This window comes from Cetorhinus maximus, chromosome 2 (assembly GCF_964194155.1).
Source record: "Cetorhinus maximus chromosome 2, sCetMax3.hap1.1, whole genome shotgun sequence".
In the NCBI taxonomy this organism is placed as follows: domain Eukaryota; kingdom Metazoa; phylum Chordata; class Chondrichthyes; order Lamniformes; family Cetorhinidae; genus Cetorhinus; species Cetorhinus maximus.
This window is the reverse complement of record NC_135880.1, coordinates 92,827,099-92,853,245: the sequence shown is the minus strand read 5'-3', so window position 1 is coordinate 92,853,245 and position 26,147 is coordinate 92,827,099. Positions and strand designations below refer to the sequence as shown.

The 26,147-nt window shown below is 41.0% G+C and overlaps 1 protein-coding gene across 1 annotated transcript in view; it reads left to right on the top strand.

Annotated features, from left to right (window-relative positions):
• The first annotated feature begins 724 nt into the window (after window positions 1-724).
• LOC144695926 (E3 ubiquitin-protein ligase MARCHF3) overlaps window positions 725-26,147 on the top strand; it is a 100,461-nt gene continuing 75,038 nt past the window's right edge. Inside the window, exon 1 of the mRNA XM_078567018.1 lies at window positions 725-926. The gene's annotated coding sequence lies outside the window, so the exon portion shown is untranslated. The remainder of the gene's footprint in view (window positions 927-26,147) is intronic.

Below are 26,147 nucleotides of genomic sequence, written 5' to 3'. Positions count from 1 at the left end.
CTTGGTTTCTGTGCTCAAGCCCTTGATTGAGACATGAACCTATAAGTAAGAGTGGTACCAAATGAGAGATGCTGACGCCATGGTTAATGAGAGAGTTTTCAATGTGGCAGGTTCTGTCAACAGTTCATGTGCAACCAACTATTAAAGTGCCCCATTGTTGGTAATAATTCCCTATCAAACAATAATTGTATTCTGTATGAGTGGCATTTCAAGTTGTTTCTTTTGGGTGAAATGTTAAATCGAGGCCTCATCTGCCCTCTCAGGTGCACATAAAAGATCCCATGGCACTACCTCAAAGAAGACCAGAGAGTTACCCCACTGTCCTGGCTGATATTTATCCCCCAGCCAACACCAATAAAAAAGATTATCTGGTCATAATCATCTTGCTGTGCTCAAATTGGCTGCCAAGTTTCCTACATTACGACAGTGGCTACAATTCAAAAGGACTTTATTGGCTATTAAGCACTGAAACAACAGACGGTCGTGAAAGGCGTTATTTAAATGCAAGGCTTTCTTCCTTCGTCGCCAGAGTTTTGCAAGCTTGTCACAGGGAGGCGCGCTCTGCTTTGTGTCTGAGCTGCTGAGTTCAAGTCCCGCCCTGAGCCGCTGATGATTGGGAGCGGGCGCGGAGTCTCCGCCCCTGTCCTTCATTCCGCTGTCCCGAGTGACTGGAGCGGCTGTCAATCACAGCCAGGGCCCTGAGGTTCCGCGGCTCTCAGCTGACACTCCGGGAGCGGCAGGGGTGGAGGCGACAGGATACTGGTCTCGCTGGCGGAATAGCGGCTTTCCTCTTTATGAGCGAAAGCATTGAATGTAAGCTCACTATTGCGAAAGTTCCTTCCTTTCCCCCACCCCTCATCATTGAAGCCAAGGGGGAAAAGACAGACTCAACTCGTGCAGCTCAAGAAAAAAGCCTAAATGAATCGGTGAGTTTTCTTTTTCTGGTGACATTTGAGGTTTTGATATATTTAATCGGCTCCAACCATAAAGTTTAATGCGTATTAGTTGTCATTAACACGAAGGGTTGGTTGCAGAAGATCCTAGATATTTTCATTTGGGCTGCTGAAGGCTGGAAACTTGGTTGTCATCGTTCAAAAATAGAGTTCAGTCCGTGTCACCACAAAAGGGTAACGATAGCTGCAATCTTGAACTTCTTCCTGTCTCTGCCTTAGGCTGCACTCTGGCCGTGAACTTTACGAGCAGTGCCTTTACAAAACAGGATTCTCTTCACTGAACAGCCTCTTGCCCCATCAGAAGGATACAATGAAAAGAGACCACATCTCATGTTTTTCTTATGACATTCGTCTGTAGTATGCATCGCCAGCCAGCTGTTTAATTCATGTATAAGCGAACCTGGTGTGAATGCGAAAGGCAACAGGCTTTTTTTTAAAAGCACATGAATTCTTTACAACCATCAGTATGTAATACGTTTTTATTTATAATATATATAGATTTCTGTATATTCACAATTGTTAAGGGCGAAAAAACTCCATTTGGGAAAAAGAGATTCAGTGGAACATTATAAAACTGAAGAAGTCATACAGACTCAAAACGTTAACGCTGTTACTCTCTCCACGGATGCTGTCAGACCTGCTGAGTTTTTTCCAGCATTTTCTGTTTTTATTTAAAACTCCATTCGGTCCTGGATTATGTTGGTTGGGGTAAAGTCATTCCTTTTATCTCTGTTTCCTCGCCCCCGCAAAAAAAAAAGACATTTTGAGCATCCTCATTTTGGGTAGGTGTCTATTGTAGACAGAAACGTTCAGAGCAAGAAAACGCCTTTCGCATGTCAAAGAAGAATCTGATTTGGCATGTTGAGGTATGTGATTAGTGAGAGCGACATTTGACATCTGTTTTTGCTGATACCCGCTGCAGTAGAAAAATTACCAGCAACACAACTCTGGTATGAAAACCTCAGGAACAATTGACATTAAAATGAATGATATCAAGTCTCCAAGTACTGTTAAGATATTTGAAGCACAAGTTAGCTAAAGTTGGCTTTCTTCAGAATTTGCATTGATTATTGATTGATGTTTGTTGCAAGTCCGTGATCCCACTTATGAATTGGGTTGAGGCGGTACCACAAAGTTTTAGTGAAGTCATTCAAACCCAATGGATATCTTTTTCTGGGACACGCACCTTTGTTTTCCCCCCTCCCTTTTTCACCTGTCTGGAAGGTACTGCCTTCTAGCTGGGAATGGTTCCATCATGCAGGTCATCTTCTGGTGCCTTGCTTGGGTATGCTGTTCACTTTGTAAGCTTAGTCGGTGTTGTCAGCCGATTTGACCTGTTGATGACATCACAGCCAAGTTGATCCTGTGGTCATCTGAAATCTACACACATGCACTTCAGCAAGGGCATGATCAGGGGCTGGGACCCTGGCTCATTCCAACCTTCCTGCCCTAGCCAAATAGTGTTTGAGACCATTAATATCACTACTGAAGATTTAACTGAGATTCACTAACTCTTATTAATTGTAACATGGGTTTCTGTTTCTCCTGATTTATTTTTGCTACTTTTAGTTAGTAAGACCAGGAGCTCTATAGTTTTAAGAGCTAAATTCAGACAAATCAGAATAATTAAAAATGCATAGTTCAGGGGATATTTATCAATATTTCAGAAGAAAATAGTATGATAAGAAAATAACTTGCATTTAGATTGTCCTCAGCGTCCAAAATGCTTCACAATCAATGAAGTATTTTTTGTAAAGTAGTCACTGTAGTATAGGGAAATATGGTACTCAATTAGCACATAGCAAGGTCCCACAAAGAGTAATCATATGAATTACTAGTTAATCTGTTATTTCAATGGTGTTAGTTAAAGGATTATTTTGACCAGGAGATTGGGACAACTCCCTTGCTTTTTGAATTATGGCATGGTGTCTTTTGTATCCACCTGAGAAGGCAGATTGGGCTTCCAGTTAATAGCAAAACTGCATCTGTGACAGTGCCGCTCTCACTTAGTACTGCATCAATTTAAGTGATGTAAAAGATTAACAAAATCGACCAGTATAATCTTCCAATTCCATGGAACTTCCTTAGTGCTGCACCAATTTTGACAAAATAAAAGATCAAACAGCAACTTAATAGTGCCTTTTAATGTAATGAAATGTTCCAAGGTTCTTCACTGGAGCATTATAAAACTGAACCACATGAGATATTAGGTCAGATGTCCAAAAGTTTGGTCAAATCGATATGTTTTAAGGAGTGTCTTCAAGGAGGAAAGTAAGGTTGAAAGACGGAGAGGTGTAGGGAGGGAATTCCAGAGCTTGGGGCCTAGGCAACTGAAGGCATCGGCACCAATGGTGGAGCAATTACGATTGGGAATACACCAAGTCCAGTGGCAAGTGGAACACATATCTTGGAGAGTTGTGGGTTGAAAGACATTAGAGATAGGAAGGGGAAAGACCAAACAAGAATTAGAATTTTAAAATCAAGGCGTTGCTTGACCAGAAGCCAATGTAGGTCAGCTAGGGTGTTAAGGGAATGGGACTTGCTGCAAGTTAAGAAACTGGCAGCAGAGTTTGGATGACCTCAAGTTTACTGAGGATAGAATCTGGGAGAGCAGCCAGGAGCACACTGGAATAGTCAAGCTAGAGGGACTGAAGACATGGATGATGGTTCCAGCAGCAGGTGAGCTGAAATGGGTGAAATTGGATGGAGTTACAGAGGTGGAAATAGGGGTCTTAATGATGGCACGAATATAAGGTCAGGAGCTTGTCTTGGGATCAAATTTGACACCAAGGTTGAAAACAGACTGACGACAGTCTGAGATTAAGCCAGAGTGCGTGATGGAGTCGGTAGCTGGGGAATGGAGTTTAAAGTGGGGACTGAAAACAATGGCTTCAGTCTTAATATTTAATTGAAGGAAATTTCTGCTCATCCAGTATAGGAAGTCAGATGAGCAGTTCTAATAATTTAATTACAGTGAAGGAGTCAAGAAAGGTGGTGATGTGGTAGAGCTGGGTGTCATCACGGTACATGTGAGAACTAATGCTGATGTCGCCAAGGGGCAACTTGTAGTTGGGATATAGGAGGGGTCAAAATTAAATTCTTTGGGGACACCATAGATAATGGAGCAGGAAAGGAAGCCATTCTCTGACTATGATTAGATAGATAAGAATGGAACCAAGTAAGAGCAGTCCCACCCAGATGGATGACAGTGGAGAGGCATTGGATGGTGTGATCGACTTTGTCAAAAGCTGCAGTCGGGTCAAGAAGGACAGTGGAGAATGGGGAGGGGTGTTGAGTTTACTTTTGTCACATTCACACAGGATATCTTTTGTGACTTTGATAAGAGTCATCTTGGTACTGTGGCAGGGCAGAAACCTGATTGGAGGGATTCAAACATGGAGCTCTGGAAAAGATGGGAACGGGTTTGGGAGGTGATAGCACAGGACTTTGGAGAGGAAAGGAGGTTCGAGATGGGATGGTAATTTGCAAAGACAGAGGGCCCAAGGCTTCTTTTTGAGGAGTGGGGTGAGAATGGCAGGTTTAAAGGAGAGGGGGACAATGCCTGAAGAGAGAACACCGTGTACAATATTGACTGACATGGGGACCAGGAGGTGAAGCTGGGTAATTTAGTGGAAATAGGATCAAGGGAACAGGACATGGGTCATGTGGGCAAGATGAGCTCAGAGGGCATGAGGGGAGAGGAACATGTCATGTAGCAACACAGACAAATATGATCTTTCCACTCTATGGCGCTGTGCACCAGTGTGATGTGTCTTGGCACTGCTACTGATATTGTAATTGAAATAAAATATTTTAATGCCATTAAATTTTTCTAATGAAATGCTATTTTACCCAAAGCTTTACTTAATGTAAATGTGTTGAAATACTGCAGGTATGATCTAACCTATAAATTTAATAAAAGGTTACTATTGAGGTATATTGGAATGGCCATTGTGTGTAGATTGCCCAACAATTCAATCTGCAGGGTTATTCACCAGCCTTACTGTATTTTTACATTTTGCAGTTTAAAAATAAACTATGCTACTAATTATGGTCCCTACCTACTGCAAAGAAAAATACGTTCATTGTTGGCAAGAATATTCCACCTTCATCATCTGTCATATGTTTAAAAAGAAACAAAGGGTGCAAAGCATAAACAACTTTCTGCCTTAACAGACTGCTTAAAATATCTATGATCACCAAGATTTCAGTGTTAATCTTATCGAAGATAGTTGTAAAGCATCTAAAGGAGTCTGAAGGGGAAAATGTTTTTTTTTTAAGAAGGCAGTCAATAAGCTACTTCATGTTTATGTATTGTTTCATGTTCAAAAAATCTAGCAGTATTGCCCTAATAAAAACAGAAAATGTTGGAAAAATGCAAGGTCTGGCAGCATCTGCGGAGAGAGAAACAGAGTTGACGTTTCAGATCCCTAATCCTGTTTGAATCAACACCTTCTTTGTGATTTGTACTTTGACCAAAGGCTAAAATGTTATCAGTATTGTAGGCAAGCATGTGGTTGAATCTGTTTTAGCATCTTGCTGCTTGGTCCAGACATGTTGTTTCAGTACAATTGCATTTGATTCAAAATCTGGTATTAGATAAGTTTCCCTTGTTGGGAAAAGGTTACATTATTGCCTTGCATGTTTTGGCCCTGATGTATGACTGTAAAAGTTGCTCTCCCTCAATTTCATAATAATCGACTGCCTGTTGGAGGCCTATTTGTCAGAGATTCGAGAGAGTCTTGGGAATCATAGTTCATCTTGCTTCAGTTCGGCTTTATAAAAATAGCGCAAAAAAGAAATAAAACATTTTCTCTCTTTATATGTGCACGACTGAAGGAGTCCTGTATTATTGGACACGTTGTCATTGGTGGAGAACTTTAATGACATTCCTTGTTCAAGGGGATGTAAAGGATCTCAAAACCCCATGAGAAAATGATCAGAGAGTTCTGGTCAACATTCCTCCCTCAACCAGCACCATTTTAATTCTGATTAACTGCTCTTTGTGAGATCTTACTGTGTGCAAATGTGGACCATGTTTGTCTGCAAAAAAAAAAAATTCATTGGATGTGAAGTGAGGATGCGGTGAGGTGCTGCATAAAATTAAGTTTTTCTTGTACAGGTAAAGTACCTCAAATCCAGCTGTCTGAAAACTGGACATTTTTTTTAAGTGGGCCATACAACAATTTTAAGTGCTTTTAAATGAATGAAAAAACTTACTTGTTCAAGGAGTTGCTGCATTGGCACGGTGGCATGGTGAGCAGTTATCCACTTTGCACACCTGTAGTTTCTCACACTCTGAGTGGTCACAGCGACCCTTGACCCCACCTGACTCAGCTCTCAAAAGTTTGGGGATTTACATTTCTCTGCACAACTTCCATCTTGAGTGTTTCGCTAGTGTTCCAGTGATCTGAAATGAACAGTGTTTAAGCTATGGCCTTACCAGAACACCATCCAGCTTCAATGTAGTTGCCTTAGACTGAGATTTGATCGCTGTCGATCTTTATTTAATTATACTACAGGCACTGTGAAATGCCTCAGGATCTTTTTCCAAAAACCAGAAAGATCCAAAATCTGGGACGGTCTCAGTCCTGGAGTTGCCGGTTTTGAGACACTCAAGCCTACAGTATAATTTATGAAACATAAATCAAGAGTTTACGACTCTAACTTGCAAGGAGCACAATTGAGTTATCAGATCGTTTACCACAAGTGGACTACATATCCTATACATTGATTTCTCCATATTGTTTGTATCATATTTTGTGAGAGAATTTAAATGTGAATACTTTCATGGAAACTTTTGACATGCAAAGTAAATTACTTATTCTTGCACAGAAGTGGCAAGATATTGGTTTGTGCTCAATTCCTCCTGCGGAGTTCAGTCTCCACTCTGAGGGAAAACTACAGGGTAAATGCACCTGAATTGCCGTAGGATATATCCTGCTGGCCAATGTGAATGGTGTAGATATAGGCAGAGGCCTGGAAGCAGGTGGCTGCTCACTTACTTGGTTCTGCAGGAGATGTAAAAGACACTAATGTAAATAAATGAGTTGGGGATTTTGTATTTGAGTGATTTCACCCATCTCTTTCTCCACCGCACCCCCACCGCCCCCCGCCACCCCCTTACCAAAGCATGAGCAAATGTGCATATTTAATAAAATTATAATTTTAACTTTTAAACATTCACATTTATGTGGAAAACCTATTTTGTCAAGGTCACTCTTTATTCCAGAATGAAGTCTGCTGTTTCTAGAAAAAGTAGATGGTGAACTTATGAAAAGTAATTAAACCTTTTAATGTAAGGAAGCAAGTATATTTGCAGCTGGTGAGTGGAAGGTCTGTTTGCCATTTCCTACTTGAATTTTCTGTGTTTCAGACCAGAAGCTCCAGCCGGGCAGTGCCTCATTTGTACAGCTTTTTCCCAATTAGTAATCTTCCACCCAGGAGGGAGGTCTACAAGTACATGCTTATAGGCTTGCCTTCTCACCATAAAATTGTAAATACTTTTACAACATGGCTTCAGGTTAAGTTTTTTTTTTAAAGTGCTAGAAATTTAATGAAATTCTGAGCACTTTTAAAATTGGATTTGGCACTACAATGGAGTTGTATTCCGTTCATCATCAACTCTAACTTGTATGAGACTGGGTTCCCAGGAGTCAAATTCTGAACCTTCCCTATATTACACCTCAACCTCAACATGCTGTAAAGCAGAAACTGCTTCACAGGGACACTAGACGTTGTAATACGAATAAACCATAAGGTGCACATGTGTTGCAAGATTTGTGCTTATATGATTATAGTACTTTTTATACATTGTATTTTTGCCAAGTGGCAGTAATACATTGAGAGATTGAGATGGTGACATGAGCTGCCAGTGCAGATTCTTCTCGATTACAAGATTGACTCTTGAATTTATGGTGTCTAACATGTATAATCTGGAATTTTGAAGCGGATGTGACTGTTTGCCAAGATGTTTTTGTGAAGAGCAGTTGTCAAGGCAACAAGTAGTAGTTTCTTGTGATTTGAACTGAAATGAGGGGGTTTTACTGTATTTACTTTGTTTTGTTGACAACAGAAATTCCATGGATGTGATGTATTCAGGTTTCAGATATTACCATGGTATGAAGGTACAGAATGGGGGCAAGCTTCTGAAGTGAATTTAAAACTGGCTAAATTAAAGGATGGCTGTCAATGGAGCTGCGTTGACATGGCATTGATCTTAGCTTTAGAGGGCGGGTTGGTAAATAATGAGACTAGTGAAAGAAGATTAACAGGAAGGCTATAAACTGAATGGCCATTGCCTACTGGGCACGACAAAGGGCTAACTTAGAAACATAGAAAATAGGAGCAGGAGTAGGCCATTCGGCCCTTTGAGCCTGCTCTGCCATTCATTATGATCATGGCTGATCATCCAACTCAATAGCCTGCTCCCACTTTCTCCCCATATTCTTTGATCGCTTTCACCCCAAGAGCTATATCTAACTCCTTCTTCTTGAAAATATACAATGTTTTGGCCTCAACTACTTTCTGTGGTAGCGAATTCCACAGGCTCACCACTCTCTGGGTGAAGAAATGTCTCCTCATCTCAATCTTAAATGGTCTACCCCGTATCTTCAGACTGTGAACCCTGGTTCTGGACTCCCCCCACCATCGGGAACATCCTTCCTGCATCTACCTTGTCTAGTCCTGTTAGAATTTTATAGGTTTCTATAAGATTCCCCTCCGCCCCTCATTCTTCTGAACTCCAGCAAATATAATCCTAACCGACTCAATCTCTCCTCATCTGTCAGTCCTGCCATCCCAGGAATCAGTCTGGTAAACCTTTGCTGCACTCCCTCTATAGCAAGAACATCCTTCCTCAGATAAGGAGACCAAAACTGCACACAATATTCCAGGTGTGGTCTCACCAAGGCCCTGTATAATTGCAGCAAGACATCCCTGTTCCTGTACTCGAATCCTCTCCCTTTGAAGGCCAACATACCATTTGCCTTCTTTACCGCCTGCTGCACCTGCATGCTTACCTTCAACGACTGGTGTGCTCGTTGCACATTCCCCTCTCTCAATTTATAGCCATTCAGATAATCTGCCTTCCTGTTTTTGCTACCAAAGTGGATAACCTCAAATTTATCCACATTATATTGCATCTGCCATGCATTTGCCCACTCACTCAGTTTGTCCAAATCACCCTGAAGCATCTCTGCATCCTCCTGACAGCTCACCTTCCCAACCAGCTTTGTGTCATCTGCAAATTTGGAGATATTACATTTAGCTCCCTCATCTAAATCGTTAATATATATTGTGAATAGCTGGGGTCCCAGCACCGATCCCTACGGTACCCCACTAGTCACTGCCTGCCATTCGGAAAAAGACCCGTTTATTCCTACTCTGTTTTGTGTCTGCCAACCAGATTTCTATCCATCTCCATACACTACCCCAATCCCATGCGCTTTAATTTTACACGCTAATCTCTTATGTGGGACTTTGTCGAAAGCCTTCTGAAAGCCCAAATAAACCACATCCACTGGCTCCCCCTCATCAACTCTACTAGTTAAATTCTCGAAAAATTCGAGTAGATTTGTCAAGCATGATTTCCCTTTCATAAATCCATGCTGACTCTGTTCAATTCTTCCACTGTTTTCCACGTGCTCAGTTTATTAAATCTTTTATAATGGACTCTAGAATTTTCCCCACTACCGACGTCAGGCGCTGTTTTCTCTCTACCTCCCTTTTTTAAATAGTGGGGTTACATTAGCTACCTTCCAATCTGTAGGAGCTGTTCCAGAGTCTATAGACCTCAGAAGCTGACCACCAATGCATCCACTATTTCTAGGGCCACTTCCTTAAGTACTCTGGGATGTATATTATCAGGCCCTGGGGATTTATCGGCCTTCAATCCCATCAATTTCTCCAACACCATCTCCCTACTAATACTGATTTATTTCAGTTCCTCCCTCTCACTAAACCCTGTGTTCCCCAACATTTCTGGTTTGTTATTTGTGTCCTCCTTTGTGAAGACAGAACCAAAGTATGTATTTAGGCAGCCATTTCTTTATTCCCCATTATAAATTCTCCTGTTTCAGACAGCGAGGGACCTACATTTGTCTTCACCAATCTTTTTCTCTTCACATACCTATAAAAAATTTTAGTCAGTTTTTATGTTCCCCGCAAGCTTACTCTTGTACTCTATTTTCCCTTTCTTAATCAATCCCTTGGTCCTCCATAACTGAATTCTAAAATGCTCCCAATCCTCAGGTCTGTTGTTTTTTTCTGGCCAATTTGTATGCCTCTTCCTTGGATCTAATACTATCTCTAATTTCCTTTGTAAGCCATGGTTTGGCCACCTTTCCTCTTTTACTTTTGCGCCAGACAGGAATAAACAACTGTTGCAGTTCACCCATGCGCTTTTTGAACGTTTGCCATTGCCTTTCCACCGTCATCCCTTTAAGTAACGTTCCCCAATCCATCATAGCCAACTCGCGCCTCATACCACCGTAGTTTCCTTTATTAAGATTCAGGACCCTAGTCTCAGAATCAACTACGTCGTTCTCCATCTTGATGAAGAATTCTATCATATTATGGTCGCTCATCCCCAAGGGGCCTTGCACAACTAGATTGCCAATTATTCCTTTCTCATTACACAATACCCAGCCTAGGATGGCCTGTTCTCTAGTTTGTTCCTCAATGTATTGGCCAAGAAAACCATCCTGTATACACTCCAGAAATTCCTCCTCAACGGTATTGTTACTAATTTGATTTGCCCAATCTATATGCAGATTAAAGTCACCCATAATTACAGATATAAAAACAAAAAACTACTGCGGATGCTGGAAATCCAAAACAAAAACAGAATTACCTGAAAAAACTCAGCAGGTCTGGCAGCATCAGTGGAGAAGAAAAGAGTTGACGTTTTGAGTCCACATGACCTGTTGTAGGGTCATGTGGACTCGAAACGTCAACTCTTTTCTTCTCCACCGATGCTGCCAGACCTGCTGAGTTTTTCCAGGTAATTCTGTTTTTGTTCATAATTACAGATGTTCCTTTATTGCATGCGTCTCTAATTTCCTGTTTAATGCCATTCCCAAACATCACCACTACAGTTTGAGGGTCTATATACAACCCCCACTAAAGTTTTTTGCCCCTTAGTGTTTCTCAGCTCTACCCATACAGATTCCACATCATCGGAGCTAATATCTTTCCTCACAATTGCGTTAATTTCCTCTTTAACCAGCAATGCAACTCCACCACCTTTTCCTTTTTGTCTGTCCTTCCTAAATGCTGAATATCCCTGGATGTTCAGTTTCCATCCCTGGTCACCCTGCAGCCATGTCTCCGTAATCCCGACTATATCATACCTGTTTACATCTATTTACGTCGTTAACTCGTCCACTTTATTGCAAATGCTCCTCGCTTTAAGGCACAAAGCCTTAAGGCTTGGCTTTTTAACATTACTTGTCCCATTCCCACTATTTTTCACTGAGGCCCTGTTTGATTCTTTCCCTTGATTTCTATGCCTATCACTTTTTTCTTATTCCACTTTCTGTCTTTTGTTCTTGTCCTTGATTCCTCCTCTTCTGACTCCTTGCATAGGTTCCCATCCCCCTGCCATTTTAGTTTAAACCCTCCCCAACCACACTAACAAATATTCCCCCTAGGACATCAGTCCCGGTCCTGCCCAGGTGTAACCTGTCCAGTTTGTGCTGGTCCCACCTCCTCCAGAACCAGTCCCAATGTCCCAGGAATCTGAAATCCTCCCCCTCACACCATCTCTTCAGCCACGTATTCATCCAATATATCCTGCTATTTCTACTCTGACTAGCACGTGGCACTGGTAGTAATCCTGAGATCACTACCTTTGAGGTCCTACTTTTCAACTTACTTCCTAACTCCCTATATTCTGCTTTTAGGACCACATCCCTTTTTTTACTTATGTCGTTTGTACTAATGTGTACCACGACCACTGGTTGATCTCCCTCCCCCTTCAGAATATTCTGTAGCCGCTCTGAGACATCCTTGACCCTAGCACCAGGGAGGCAACATACCACCCTGGAGTCTCATTTGCAGCCACAGAAACGCCTATCTATTCCCCTTGCAATTGAATCCCCTATAACTATTGCATTCCCACACTTTTTACTTCTCCCCTGTGCAACAGAGCCAACTGTGGGGCAACGAATTTAGCTGTTGCTGCTTTCCCCTGAGAGGCCATTTCCCCCAACAGTATCCAAAGCGGTATATTTGTTTTGCAGGGGAATAGCCACAGGAGATTCCTGCACTGCCTGCCTAGTCCTCTTGCTCTGCCTGGTGGTCACCCATTCCCTTCCTGCCTGTGGACGCTTAGCCTGCGGTGTGACCACCTCTCTATATGTGCTATCCACGATACTCTCCGCCTCGTGGTAGCTCCACAGCGCCCCAGCCACCGTTCCAGCTCTGAAACCCGGGCTTCCAGGAGCTGCAGCTGGAGACACTTCCTGCACACATGCTGGCCCTGGACACTGGAAATGTTCCCTGCTTCCCACATAGAGCAGGAGGATTACACCATAGCTTTGAGCTTTTCTGCCATGACTTACCCCCTTTAAATTAAATTAAACCTTTTGGAAGATACTTAATATTAAATAATATCAATTACTCTTTCTCCTAATTACTCTTTGCCCTAAGGGGCATTGGTGAATAGTACACTTATACCCACAGCATAATGTGGACAGCAGTAAGGAAAACAAATCAGTCTGGTACCCATAGCTAGAGAGAGATCGCTCAGGAGGTAATAATGATTCTGTACAAAGCACTGATATAGCCATGTATAACTTTAAATCTAATTGCTATAACAGTGCAATGTTAGCCAGGCTTTGAAGTAAATGGCAACCACATTGGTACTTAGCTGAGAGATCTACGCTATGAGGGAGTGGTGGAAGAGGCTGCAATCATTTACGCTAACGCAAAGGCTCAGTATTGATATTATTCAAGATTGTCAAAGGAATAGAAAATTTGAATCCTGATAATGTTTGAAATTACCACAAATTCTACACCTAAGGACGAGGGTCTATTTCAACCCCCACTACCTGAACCCAACCCCCCCACCCCATCTCACAGAAACCAGGCAGGTGATCAGTTAAAATGGAGTGGTGACTTACAACCTTTTCCTGCTCTAGTTTAGCTAACTGCAATTTAAAATTGCATGTGGCAAAGTCATTTACCTCCAACCAATAAGGTCCTCTTTGACTATGTAGATTAGGTCCTTGGGGTGTTAATTTGAGGCCTGAGCAATAGGGAAGCCACCATTGCTCTGTCAGGCAAAATTGCTGAGAACATCAGCCAAGAACAAAATTGTGGAGGGCTCCCCTCCAAAACAAAAACCTTGAATCTTCCCTGCTCCATGTTTCTGCCTCTGACGGGATTCCCCTCCTGGAGTATTTGCCTTATACTGGAGATTGTTCTCCAGAACCCCTGGTGGCAGCCCTTGCAGTCCAATTTTAGTGGCTGGGCAGTCACTTTTCAGCCATTTTGTTTGAGAAATCAGCAGGCGGCATTTCAATGAGGCCTGTCCCTTAACATTGGCTGAGCTTCCCTGTTACAACTCCTGGTCTCCTCACTTTGCTGCCTGTCTGTCTGGAAATTGATTCTTGGTTCTTGCTCTACTACAGGGAAAGGAGCTAGCTGTTTGGTGACTATCTGGTAAGTGGGTTAGTTCTATTCTATTCCTAAGGTTTAAAATAGTACACAATTTGGTGGTAAAGCTAATCAAATATATAAGAAAGCAACATTAAATAAGTGATTAAGTAATTGTTTAAATCATATTTAGGATGGCAGGGCAGGTGATGTGTCAAGGCTGCAGCATGTGGGAGTTCCTGGGTAACATTGTGATCCAGGACAAATACATCTGCAGTAAGTGTTTGCTGCTTGAGGAACTTCAGCTCGGAGTCATTGAGCTGGAGGCTGAGCTGCAGACACTGTGACACATCAGGGAGGGGGAAAGTTACCTAGATGCTTTATACCAGGAGGCAGTCACACCACTTCAGATAGGGTCTTCTGATTTGGTCAGTGGCCAGGGATAGGAGGGTGTGACTGGGAGTGAAGCAGATAAGGGGACCCAGAAGACAGGAGTGTGAGCCTCTGCATTTGTCCAACAGGTTTGAGGTTTTCTCAGCTTGTTTGAGAGTGGGGGCTGCAGGGTGGATGAGCAAACTGACCATGGCACTGGTACAGGAAGCCATCCAAGTGGGGGAAGCAAAAAGAAATTTAGTGGTTGTAGGGCCAGTATAGTAAGGGGGATTGACACTGTTCTCTGTAGTAAAGAGCAAGAGTTCAGATGGCTTTGTTGCCTGCCCGGTGACAGAGTTCGGGACATCTGCTCAGGGCTGGAGAGGAACTTGCAGTGGGAGGGGAAGATCCAGTGGCTGTGGTCCATGTAGGTACCTACGACGTAGGGGGTATGAGGAAGGAGGCTCTGCATAGTCAGTATGAGGAGCTAGGCACCATATTAAGCAGAACCTCAAAGGTAATAATCCAGAAAATAATACCTGAGCTATGTGCAAATTGGCATAGGACAAATAAGAGTAGAGAAATAAATGTGTGGCTCAAAGACTGGTGTGGGAGAAGTGGATTCTGGTTTGTGGGGCACTGGCACCAATATTGGGGAAAGTGGGATCTGTACCAGTGGGACGGTCTACACCTGAACCGTGCTGGGGCTGGCATCCTCGCGAGCCACCTAACTAGGGAAGTAGAGGGTTTTAAACGGAATAGGAGGACAAGGGATCAAATTTGGGAAGAAGTGGTAAACCTAAGAGTAGAGACAAGGCAAGAGAGACAGGTATTAATGTGGGAAATGATAAACAGACTGTGACAGGACAGGACAAAGAGCAAAAATCTAAGAGTAAATCAGTTGATAAGGCTAGACGCTACAAAAATAATAAAAGGACAAAACTAAAGTGTTTGTCTCTAAACACACATAGCATTCGAAACAAAACAGATGAGTTGAGCACAAATAGAAATAAATAAGTACGAACTGAAAGCCATCACAGAGATATGGCTACAGGATGACATAGTTTGGGATCTGAATATTGAAGAGTACGTGACATTTAGGAACGATGGGAAATTAAGAAAAGGTGGAGGGGTGGCTCTGTTAATTAGTGATGGTATTTGCACATTAGAGAGGGATGACTTAAATTCAGAAAACCAGAATGTAGAAGCAGTTTGGGTTGAGGTGAGGAATGATAAAGGCAAGAAGTCATTTGTGGGAGTGGTGTGCAGGCCTCCTAATTGTAACTACACGGTAGGACAGAGTATAAAAGAAGAGATAATGGCAGTTTGCCAGAAAGGTACAGCAATAATCTTGGGGGATTTTAATCTACATATAGACTGGAAAAATCAGATGGGCAAAGGTAGTGTAGATGAGGAGTTCATAGTGTTTTCTGGATAGTTTCTTAGAACAGCACGTTTTGTAGCCAACCAGAGAGAGCAGGCTGTACTAGACCTGGTACTGAGCAACGAGATAGGATTAATTGATAATCTCCTAGTGAAGGCAGCCCTCAGTAGCAGCGATCATAATATGATGGAATGTTACATTCGTTATGAGGAAGAAGCGAATGAGTCCAAGACTAGTATTTTAAACTTAAATAAAGGCAATCAAAGCTAGCTAAAGTGAACTGGAAAATGAGGTTAAGGAGTATGTCAATAGAAGTTCAGTGGCAGATATTTATGGGGCTATTTCAGAATACACAGAATATATACATTCCAGTGAGAGAAAAATTCCAAGGAGAGGGCCCACCATCTAAAAAAGTTAAGATAGTACCAACTTAAAGAAAAAGCATATAATTATGCAAAGATGGGTGGCAGGTCAGAAGATTGGAAAGAATATAAAGAACAGCAAAGAATGACAAAAAGATTAATAAGGAGGGAAAAATTAGAGTATGAGAGATAGCTGGCTGATAATATAAAGAAGGATAGTAAGATTTTTTATAGATATTTTAAATAAGAAAAGAGTTAACAAAGTGAGTGTTGGTCCTATAGAGTGTGTCTGGGGAATTGATAATGGAAAGTAGGGAGATGGCAGATGAATTAAACAGGTACTTTGCTTCGGTTTTCACTATAGAGGACACAAGTAACATCCCAGAAATAGCTGTAAATCAGGAAATGGGAGGGAGGGAGGCACTCAGGAAAATTGCAGTCACCAAGGAAGTGGTATTGAGCAAATTGTTGGGGCTCCAGGCTGACAAATTCCCAGGTCTGAATGGACTTCACCCTAAGGTCTTGAAAGAAGTGGCTAGTGAGATAGTTGATGCACTGGTTTTAATTTTCCAAAATTCCCTGGATTCAGAGAAGGTTCCATTAGGCTGGAAAATAGCAAATATAATTCCTTTATTCAAAAAGGGAGGGAGACAGAATGCTACAGGCCAGTTAGCCTAACATCTGTCATAGGGAAAGTGTTAGAAGCTATTATTAAAGATGTTATAGCAGGGCACTTAGTAAAATTCAAGGCAATCTGGCAGAGTCAACATGGTTTTGTAAAAGGGAAATCATGTTTAACCAATTTATTTGAGTTCTTTGAAAAAGTCCCATGTGCTGTGGATAAAGGGGAACCAGTGGATATACTGTACTTAGATTTCCAGAAGGCATTTGATAAAGTGCCACATCAAAGGTTATTGCAGAAAATAAAAGCTCATGGTGTAAGGGGGGGGTAATGTATCGGCATAGATAGAAGATTGGCTAGCTAACAGGAAGCAGAAAATTGGCATAAATGCCAACTCTCTGATTGGCAGGATGTGACAAGTGGTGTGCCACAGGGATCAGTGCTGGGGCCTCAACTTTTTACAATTTATGTAAATGACTTGTCTGAAGGCACCGGAGGAATGGTGGCTAACGTTGCTGACGACACAAAGATAGGTAGGAAAGTAAATTGTGAAGAGGACATAAGGAGGCTACAAAGTGACATAGGTTAAGTGAGTGGGCAAAGATCTGGCAAATGGAGTATAATGTGGGCAAATGTGAAATCGTTCATTTTGGCAGGAAGAATAAAAAAGAAGCTTATTATCTAAATGGTGAGAGATTGCAGATCTTTGAGATTCAGAGGGATCTGGGAGTCCTAGTGCATGAATCACAGAAGGTTAGTATGCAGGTACAGCAGGTATTTAGGAAAGCTAATAGAATTTTATCATTTGTTGTGAGGGGAATTGATTAGAAAAGTAGGGAGATTACGCTTCAGTTTTACAGGGCATTGGTGAGACCACACCTGGTGTATTATATACAGTACTGGTCTCCTTATTTAAAGAAATATGTAAATGCGTTAGAAGCAATTCAGAGAAGGTTTACTAGACTAATACCAAAAATGGGCAGCTTGTCTTATGAGGAAAGGCTGAACAAGTTAGGCTTGTAGACATTGAAATTTAGAAGAGTAAGAGATGACATAATTGAAACCTTTAAGATCCTGAGGGGTCTTGACAGGGTGGATGTGGAAAGGATGTTTCCTCTTAGGAGAATCTAGAACTAGGGGTCCCTGTTTAAAAATAAGGGGTTGCCCATTTAAGACAGAGACAAAGAGAAACTTTTTCTCTGAGGGTGAAAGACTGAGTCTTTGAAACTCTCTTCCTTTAAAAGGCGGTGGAAGCAGAATCTTTGAATATTTTTAAGGCAGAGCTAAATAAGATTCTTGATTAACAAGGGGGTGAAAGATTATCAGGGGTAGGCAGGAATGTGGGGCTGAGGTTAAATTCAGATCAGTCATAATCTTATTGAATGGTGGAGCAGGCTCGAGGGGCTGAGTGGCCTACTCCTGCTCCGAATTCATATGAATTATAATTAAAGCCCATTGGGCTCAGGCAGAAGAGGGGAAGTACATGGGCAGTTTAGATTTCACTGCTTTGCAGGAGGTAATGAATGTGTGGAATGGACTGCCCAGGGAGCCAATGGAGACAGAGCATCTTGAAAACTTAAAGGAGAATATTATAAATATTTAAGGGAGTGTGTGATTGTGATGTATTCATTTTGGAACTGGGAATGTGGACTCTGTATCCTATTCTATGCCTAGACTTTCAATTTTTAGTGGGTTTAACAGAAAGTGTATGCAAACATGTAATCCATTACTTTTCTGAGCCAAAGATATTTTCACCATTGTAAGTGCGTGAGAATATATAGAAACGAGATTTTTTAGAACGAATCACAGAATTGTCACGGTGTAGAAGGAGGCCATTCGGCCCGTCCTGTCTGCACCGGCTCTCTGAGCATTTTAACTTAGTGCCAATCTCCTGCCTTTTCCCCGTAACCCTGCACATTGTTTCTATTTAAATAATCATCCAATGCCCTCTTGAATGTCACAATTGAATCTGCCTCCACCACACTTCCAGGCAGTGCAAACCCCAACTAATCGCTGTGTGAAAAAGCTTTATCTCACCTCACATTTTCTTCTTTTGAAAAACATTTCAAAACTCTGCTATCTGGCCCTTGATCTGTTTACGAGCGGGAACAGTTTCTCCCTATCTACTCTGTCCAGACCCCTCATGATTTTGAAAACTTCCATCAAGTCTCCTCTTAGCCTTATCCTCTCCAAGGAAAACAGTCCCAACTTCTCCAATCTTTCCTCATAACTGAAGTGTCCCATTCCTGGAACCATTCTCGTAAACTTCTTCTGCACTCTCTCCAATGCGATCCCATCCTTTCTACAGTGTGGCACCCAGAGCTGTACACAATACTCCAGCTGAGGCCTAACCAGTGTCTTACATAAGTCCATCATAACCTCCCTGCTCCTGTACTCTATGCCCCTATTAATGAAGCCTAGAGTACTGTATGCTTTGGTAACAGCTCTCTCTACCTGTCCTACCAACTTTAATGACTTATGTACATATACACCCAGGTCTCTCTGCTCCTGCACACCCTTTAGAATAGTATCCTTTATTTTATACTGTTTCTCCATGTTCTTTGTACCAAAGCGTATCACCTCACACTTCTCCGCATTGAACTTCATCTGCCATCTCCACCAATGTGTCAATGTCCTTTTGAAGTTCTACACTGTCCTCCTCACAGTTTACAATTCTCCCACGTTTTGTGTTGTCCACAAACTTTGAAATTGTCCCTTTACATGGAGAATGGTAAAGTAAACAATTTAATGTTGGGCTGTTCTTGGGTTACAACTAATAATGTAGTTTCAATTTGCATTGAAGCTACTGTTGTAATGTAAATGTAGTCAAACTCTAGAGTCCGAACCCAATCTGGCACTGCAGTGAGCAGAGTAAAATTCCCTAAAGGAACTTTTATCCATTTCATTCTAGAATCAATTTAAATATTAACAATCAACTTAGTCAGTGTAGAACAGACACAATGCACTGACGCTGATTGTGCTGGTTAGGGTTATCTGTTGTCAGCCCATCATGTTCCCTCCATTAAAGTGAATTGGTAGAAATTGTGCACTGACAAATGCAAGCAGAAATCCAAACTATTGTGTAAATTCGCCCAAATAGATGAGGTTCCATATAGTACTGAATGTTGCGCACCCTCAACTATGTTTTGAATAAATTGTGTGTTAAGTGATCAGGATTGTTCACAGTTTAATCCAGCCATTGTTTTTTTTGGAGACTGATTCCATTTCAGTAACAGTGCATTTTCAGTCTGTAGTGCCACAGGCCACTTGAGATGTGTTGTTAGAGAAATAGAATTTAAATAAATGAATTTGGACTCATTCAACGCTTGATATTTTGCAGTATCTGAAATTGTACATTTGACTAGGAATAAATGTCCTTTTGTTTTTTCAAAAAAAATCTGTTGAAACAGCACTTCTCGAACATGAATCATTTTGAGGTGCTGTCTGTGGGAGAAACTGAACTAAGTTTTTAATCTAGGCTCATTTCCATTTCCCATTCATGCTTCCTGTCAGTATTCTTCCTGCTGAGCATTAATTGATCCCTCGTGAGATAAATAAACTGTTTAGTGGACCTCTACAAAAAGGAAACTGTTAAGAAACCAGAGTTTCCATTAGCTTACAGCTCCATTTTAAAAACTTGCTCTCTCGGTGAATGAATGAGATGCCCTAGCAAATTTTGGAAAGAAAGGGGAAAGGAAGCTGGAGAAGCTCCTCCAGTCAGTGTTTTGGCCTCCCATCTTTTCAACGAGTACAGGTTTATTAGATGGAGCCACAAGCTAATGGAGATAGCAGTAATAAGGAAATGACCAGGGAATGAATGTACAACAATTCAAATGCTCCTTTATTCTTGGAACCAGCCCAAATTACATGCGACTTTTTCCTTATTTAAAAACTTGCAGTGAGAAATGCTTGACTTATGTTGGGATATGCAATAAGGAAGGTACGTGGTGCCAAAGGGAGAAGGAAACATTCTTGAATCTTTTAAAGTCCATTTTGGGCGAGAGGATTTGCAGTTAACTATTGGAATCAGATTATATGCCCCAGCATGTCTGTGCCAGTGCTGGCTCTTCAACTGGAACTGACTTCTCATCCCATGTTAATGGAATCATAGAATAAACCAGAAAGAAGCCATTCAGCCCATCAAGTCTGTACTGACTCTTTGTCAGTGCAATTCAAAACTAATCTCACTGCTCTCTATAGCTCTGTGTCTCCTTCAGGTTGGCTCGATTCACTGTACTGCCTACTTTGATTCAAAGATCGAAAATGCTCCAGGATTTGTGAGCAACAGAGAGTGCTGCACTCAAGTGTCGAAAAAAGAGGATATTGCTATATTAAGAGGATGTGCTATATTTTTGAAGGAATGTTAAACCAGGGAGTCATTTGCTTGCTTAAGTGATCTATAAGACTTTATGGTGCTATTTAAAGAAGAACCGAGAAATCTTTTGGCGTCCTGCCAATATTGGCACTTAATTTATTTTTGCCATTAGTTAACTGCTCATTTATCTCATTACTGTTTGTGGAACCTTGCTGCACAAGTTGACTCCTGTGTTTGCCAAATTAAAAATGGACTGCATTTATATAGCACTTTATATGACCACTGGACATTTGAGTACAGCCAATGAAGTACTCTTGAAGTGTAATCACTGTTGTAGTGTAGGAAATGCAGCAGCCAATTTGCACACCGTAAACTCTGAGAAAAGCAAGCACTAATGACTAGATAATCTGTTTTTTAATTTTGATTAAGTGAGGTCACTGGGGATATCTCCACTGCTCTTCTTTGAAAGAGTGTCTTGGAACTTTTGCTTGCTTGGTGGATGCAAATAGGACAAAATAGCAGCAGTGACCACTTTAATATTTTTCAATTTGATTAAAGCCTTATTTTGGGCATCAAAAAATTCAATTAATTGACATTTTGTTTTCAGAAAAACATTGAACAATTTGTCAGGAACAGATAATGCAGTGCCGACTAGTGACTGGAGTTCCTAATGGTGTAATCGTAGGAACACATCTAACATATAGGAAAGTTGAAAGTACTTTCTCGTGTCTAAATTTCAAATTGGAAAAAGTTGACATAACCAAAATTTGTGGAATAGTGAACTTTGTATTTATGCTGTTATGAAATATTAAATATAGTTTAGCTACAGTTACAAAAGCCCTTTTGTTGAGGCCAGTCTTCTTTCTTACTCAACCTCCCAATTGCTTTTTTGTCTTATGTACTTGTTATAATTCTCCTGGTTTCATTCTATAATATCTATTTATCATATGTCATTCATAAACCTCGGTTGCTTCTAACCTTTTGTCTTATTTATTGAACCCTAGTCTTTTACACACTCTCTATGCTTCTAGTAGGACCATATTTTACCTGCACCTTGTGCAGCTCCTATTTAATTATCTTCCACTTCTAATCTACTAATTGATCTTCCATGTTTTAGTATGCTTTTCCTTAAAGTAGTCACTGTCGAAAATACTGTCTCCATTGTTTGAAAATCTGGATGTAAAGGAATCCTGCATAGAATTTAGGATGAAATCTGTGGTTTACCACCTCATAGTATGTTTGTATGTATGTATGTATGTACCAGTGATCGGGAAATGATATTTTACCACTGGAAGATATTCATGAAACCAAATTAACATGGAGCCGAGATTACATGATTGATATCTCAAAAGATGAGATGCCACAATGTGATCTAATTTATTGTAAGGAGAGAGATCAAATCAATCTAATCATCACTGCATTTCAAGTATAAGCTCATCTAAATTGCTGTTGCAACATATTCCTTTGTGACATGAGTAGATACCTGCTGAACTTTGGGGACAATTTAACTTATTTTTTCAAGTGAAAGTTCATTTACTGGTGATATCTGGAGTTCTTACAGAGACTGGAGGCTTCCAAACATGTGTTTTTGTTCACTGGCCTTTGTATTCCTCTTTTTTTTGTTATGCTGAATATATTTTTCTCAGCATATTGGTTCTTGGGGAGGACAATAAAATGTTTTAACAAATAGGGAAAATTGAATAATGCCAAGTTGAATAAAGCCAATGATAACAAATATTCCTCAAGGTGTATTGCAGAAATGATTTGTGACAGCTAAGCTGATCACTACAGCTGTTTAAAAAGGACCACATAAATACCATTATTTAGTCAAGGGCCTTTCGGATGCTAATACATGTAAAACTATCATGGACACATGCATAGCTGGAATACTTGAGTAATATGAGCAAAGCACAACTAGTCAGTGCAGATATGGCATGTGTTTTCTTTATAGTTCAGTGTGTAATGAAAGCTGCTTTTTGTGGCACAAAGACAGCTGCCTTTGGGTTAACCAATAAGAACTATTTAAGTTTGTTCTACAGAATGTGTTACATTAACGATACAGATAACCCAATCTGTTTGAGTTGTCATTTTTTTAATAGATATGGATACTTCAAAAATTATTGGTTTGAAGCACTCTGCTTCCCTAAAAACCTAACTTGGTTAGTTTTAATCTAATAATTGTGATTTCCAAGTTGATGATGCTAGAGAGCACAAGCCCGAGCACATGCCTTAAGTCATGTTTGAAGTTCTGGTGAAATACAAGTAACACATTCTGTTACATAGTTAGAAACTAATCAGGCTTTGCAAAATAAAGGTGTTTTTTCATGGGTTGGCCAAATTGAATAGTTTACACTTAATTATTTTTTGAAAAAGAAACTGCCCAGCTGCCTTTTCCATTTATTAAGTTCTTTTTCTCCAGAGTTTAAAGCTAAATAGCATGTTGTTAGAGTGAAAAGTAATAATAACTGAAGTTTTTTGATATTAATATATACAATTGTCATGGTGTTAGCAAAGTTAGTTTCAAGCTGAGGGGCTATTTTACATTTTAGAGTGAGTGAAAAATTGGCAGCGGCAGCTAGGTGTTGTCTCATCATGTCTACTCATAAAACTGTTGCCATCTGTCGTGACTAAGGCTGTGACTTGATGATTGTGGGAAGTACTCTGTTTACCACTTGCATTCCAGAAACTTAAATAAACCTGTAAATCTGCTCCCTTATTGCTGAATTGTTTGGAAAGGACCTTGCGAGGAAGAGTTCTAAAAACACTAAATCAATTACTAAAACAGTTATTTTCTTCTGAAAAGCCTCCGCTTGGATTTTCACATCTCTTTATTATCTGTTTTAGTGTATAAAGGATTCCATGCCACTAATTAAAGATGCTTAAGGACTCGTCGTGTCCTGGCTAAAATTCCTCCTGCAGCCAACGACACCAACAGATTAATTAATTGGTCATTTGTTCACTTAATATTTTTGTGACCTTGCTGTGCGCTGATTGTGTGTCCTATTTGTTTACTTAATTATGACCACACTTCAATGTAATTATTAGTTGTGAAGTGCTTTGGGAAATCATATATATGTGCTGAAAAGTGTAAGTTCTTCATGCAATTGCTTTCCTCAATTTAAGAAATTCCTATCAACCAATTTATATTAAAATAGCAATGCTTTTCTTCGCTCACCAATTTATTTATATAGCAATCTATTTTTACAGATTGCATATAAGCACATAATAAAAGTGAGAGGAGCATAGAAATGTTGGCAAACCTTCGGGAGGAAGCATAAGATCATTGAAAATGTATACATGTGGCTTCTAAGTCATTTCCCACTCTGTTTGGTGACCAAATTATTTTGGTTTTTGTTTTGCAGCTAGTTGAGTTGCTGTCACCTTGTTTTAATGCCAACATTTAACAATTATATTTAAAGAACTGGTTTGAGTATAATGGTCACCATAACCAGTTTGTGTATAAACTGTCAAAAAAAGTGAAATACTGCAGGTTCTGGAAAATGGAAATAAAAACAGAAAATGCTGGAAATACTCAGCAGGTCAAGCCCCATCTGTGGAGAGAGGAATAATTTAATGTATCAGGCCAATGACCTCTCATCAGACCTGGAAAAGTTAGCGATGTAATAGGTTTCAAACTTGTGAAAAAAAGCAGGGAGCGTGGAGGAAAGAACAAAGGGGAAGGTCTCCAATAGGCCGGAAATCAGAAGAGATTAAGTAACAAAAGGGATGATTGTGCAAGGAAGAAAGGGGAAGCTAATGGACCAAGTAAAGAAACAAAAGATGCTTCGAGAGGTGGTGTAAATGTCAAAACATTGTTAACAGCTGCTGCCTGAAAATAAGGGAGTGGTGGGTATGATCTGAAATATCAAATGTTCAGTCCGGAAGGTTGTAAAGTCCATAATCAAAAGATGAAGTGCTGTTGCTCGGGCCTCCGTTGAGTTTCATTACAACAATGCAGGGGACTAATGACAGTGAGGTCAGAGTGGGAGTGGGGCAAGCAATTAAACTGAGAGGCAACCTATAGCTCCAGAGTTATAGTTGCAGAATAAATGGAGGCGTCTCACAAAGCGAGCACTCGACCTGCATTTGGTCTTTTCGGTGTAGAGGAGATCGTATTGTTTGCAGCGAGTACAGCATACTGAATTGAAAGGGAGAGAAGTAACTTGCTGTTTTACCTGGAAGGAGTGTTTGGGACCCTGGACGGTGGAAAAGGAGAAGATGACAGGGCAGGTATTGCATCTCCTGTGGCATGCACAGCGGGTGTTGGTGGTCATTGAAAGTGGTCATGGTACCAGGGTACCATGGAGGGAATGGTCCCTTCAGAATGAAGAAAGGGGAAGATGGAGCAGGATTATTTGTTGAATGTGGAGGTTGGTGGGGGGGGAAGGTGAGGGCAAGGGCAACCATAATGTGGTTCTGGGAGAGAGGAAAAGGGGGAAAGCAGAAGTGTTGGCAGTGAAACTGACACAGTCCAGAGCCCTGTCAACCATGATCAATGGGTAATCCATGACTGATAATAAAGGAAGACCTATCGGAAGCACTGGAAGGTGACATTGTTAGAACAGATATGAAGGACACGGAGAAATTGGGAGAATTAATTGAGCCCTTGCAGAAGAACTTAAAGAAATAGGAGCAGGCAAAGGCCATTTAGCCTTCCAGCCTGTTCTGCCATTCATTAGCATCATGGGCTGATCTCCTACCTCAACTCCACATTCCCCCACTATCCCCATATCCCTTAATCCCCTTAGTACCCCATAACCTATCGACCTCTGTCTTGAATACACTCAATGGCTGAGTATCCACAGCCCTCTGGGGTAGAGAATTTCAAAGATTCCCAATCCTTTGAGGGAAGAAGTTTGGCCTCATCACAATCCCTAATGACCCACCCCTTATTCTGAGCCTGTGGCCCTGTCTTCCAGATCCCCCAGCCAAGAGGATGCATATTTTCTCAGTATGTCTCATCAAGCACCCATCTGGTTCACTAATATTCTTTAGGGAAGGAAATCTGTTGTCCTTGCCCGGTCTGGTCTACTCATGACTCCAGATCCACAGTAATGTGGTTGACTCTTAATTGGCCTCTGAAATTGTTTAGCAAGCCACTTGTCCTTTTCTGTAGCAGTTTGCTACGAGAGGTAATCAATCCGAACAGACTACCTGGCATTGACCTAGGCACTGGAAGCGACAAAGGCACAAACCTACCCACAATCCTGAAAAATCCTCCTCACTAACATCTGGGACTTGCGTCAAAATTGGAAGAGCTGTCTCATAGAATAGTAAAGCAGCAGCCTGATGTAGTCATATTAACCGAATCATACCTTACCGCCAATGTCATTGACAGTGCTATCAAGTGGCACTTTCTCAGCAAAAACTTGTTTGTCAATGCTCTGTTTGGGTTTTGCCAGGGTACTCTGCTCCAGACTTCATTGCAGCCTGAATGCAAGCATGGACAAAAGATCTGAATTCCAGAGATGAGATGAGAGGAGAATGACTGCCCTTGATATCAAGATAGTATTTGACCATGTGTGGCATAAAGGAGACC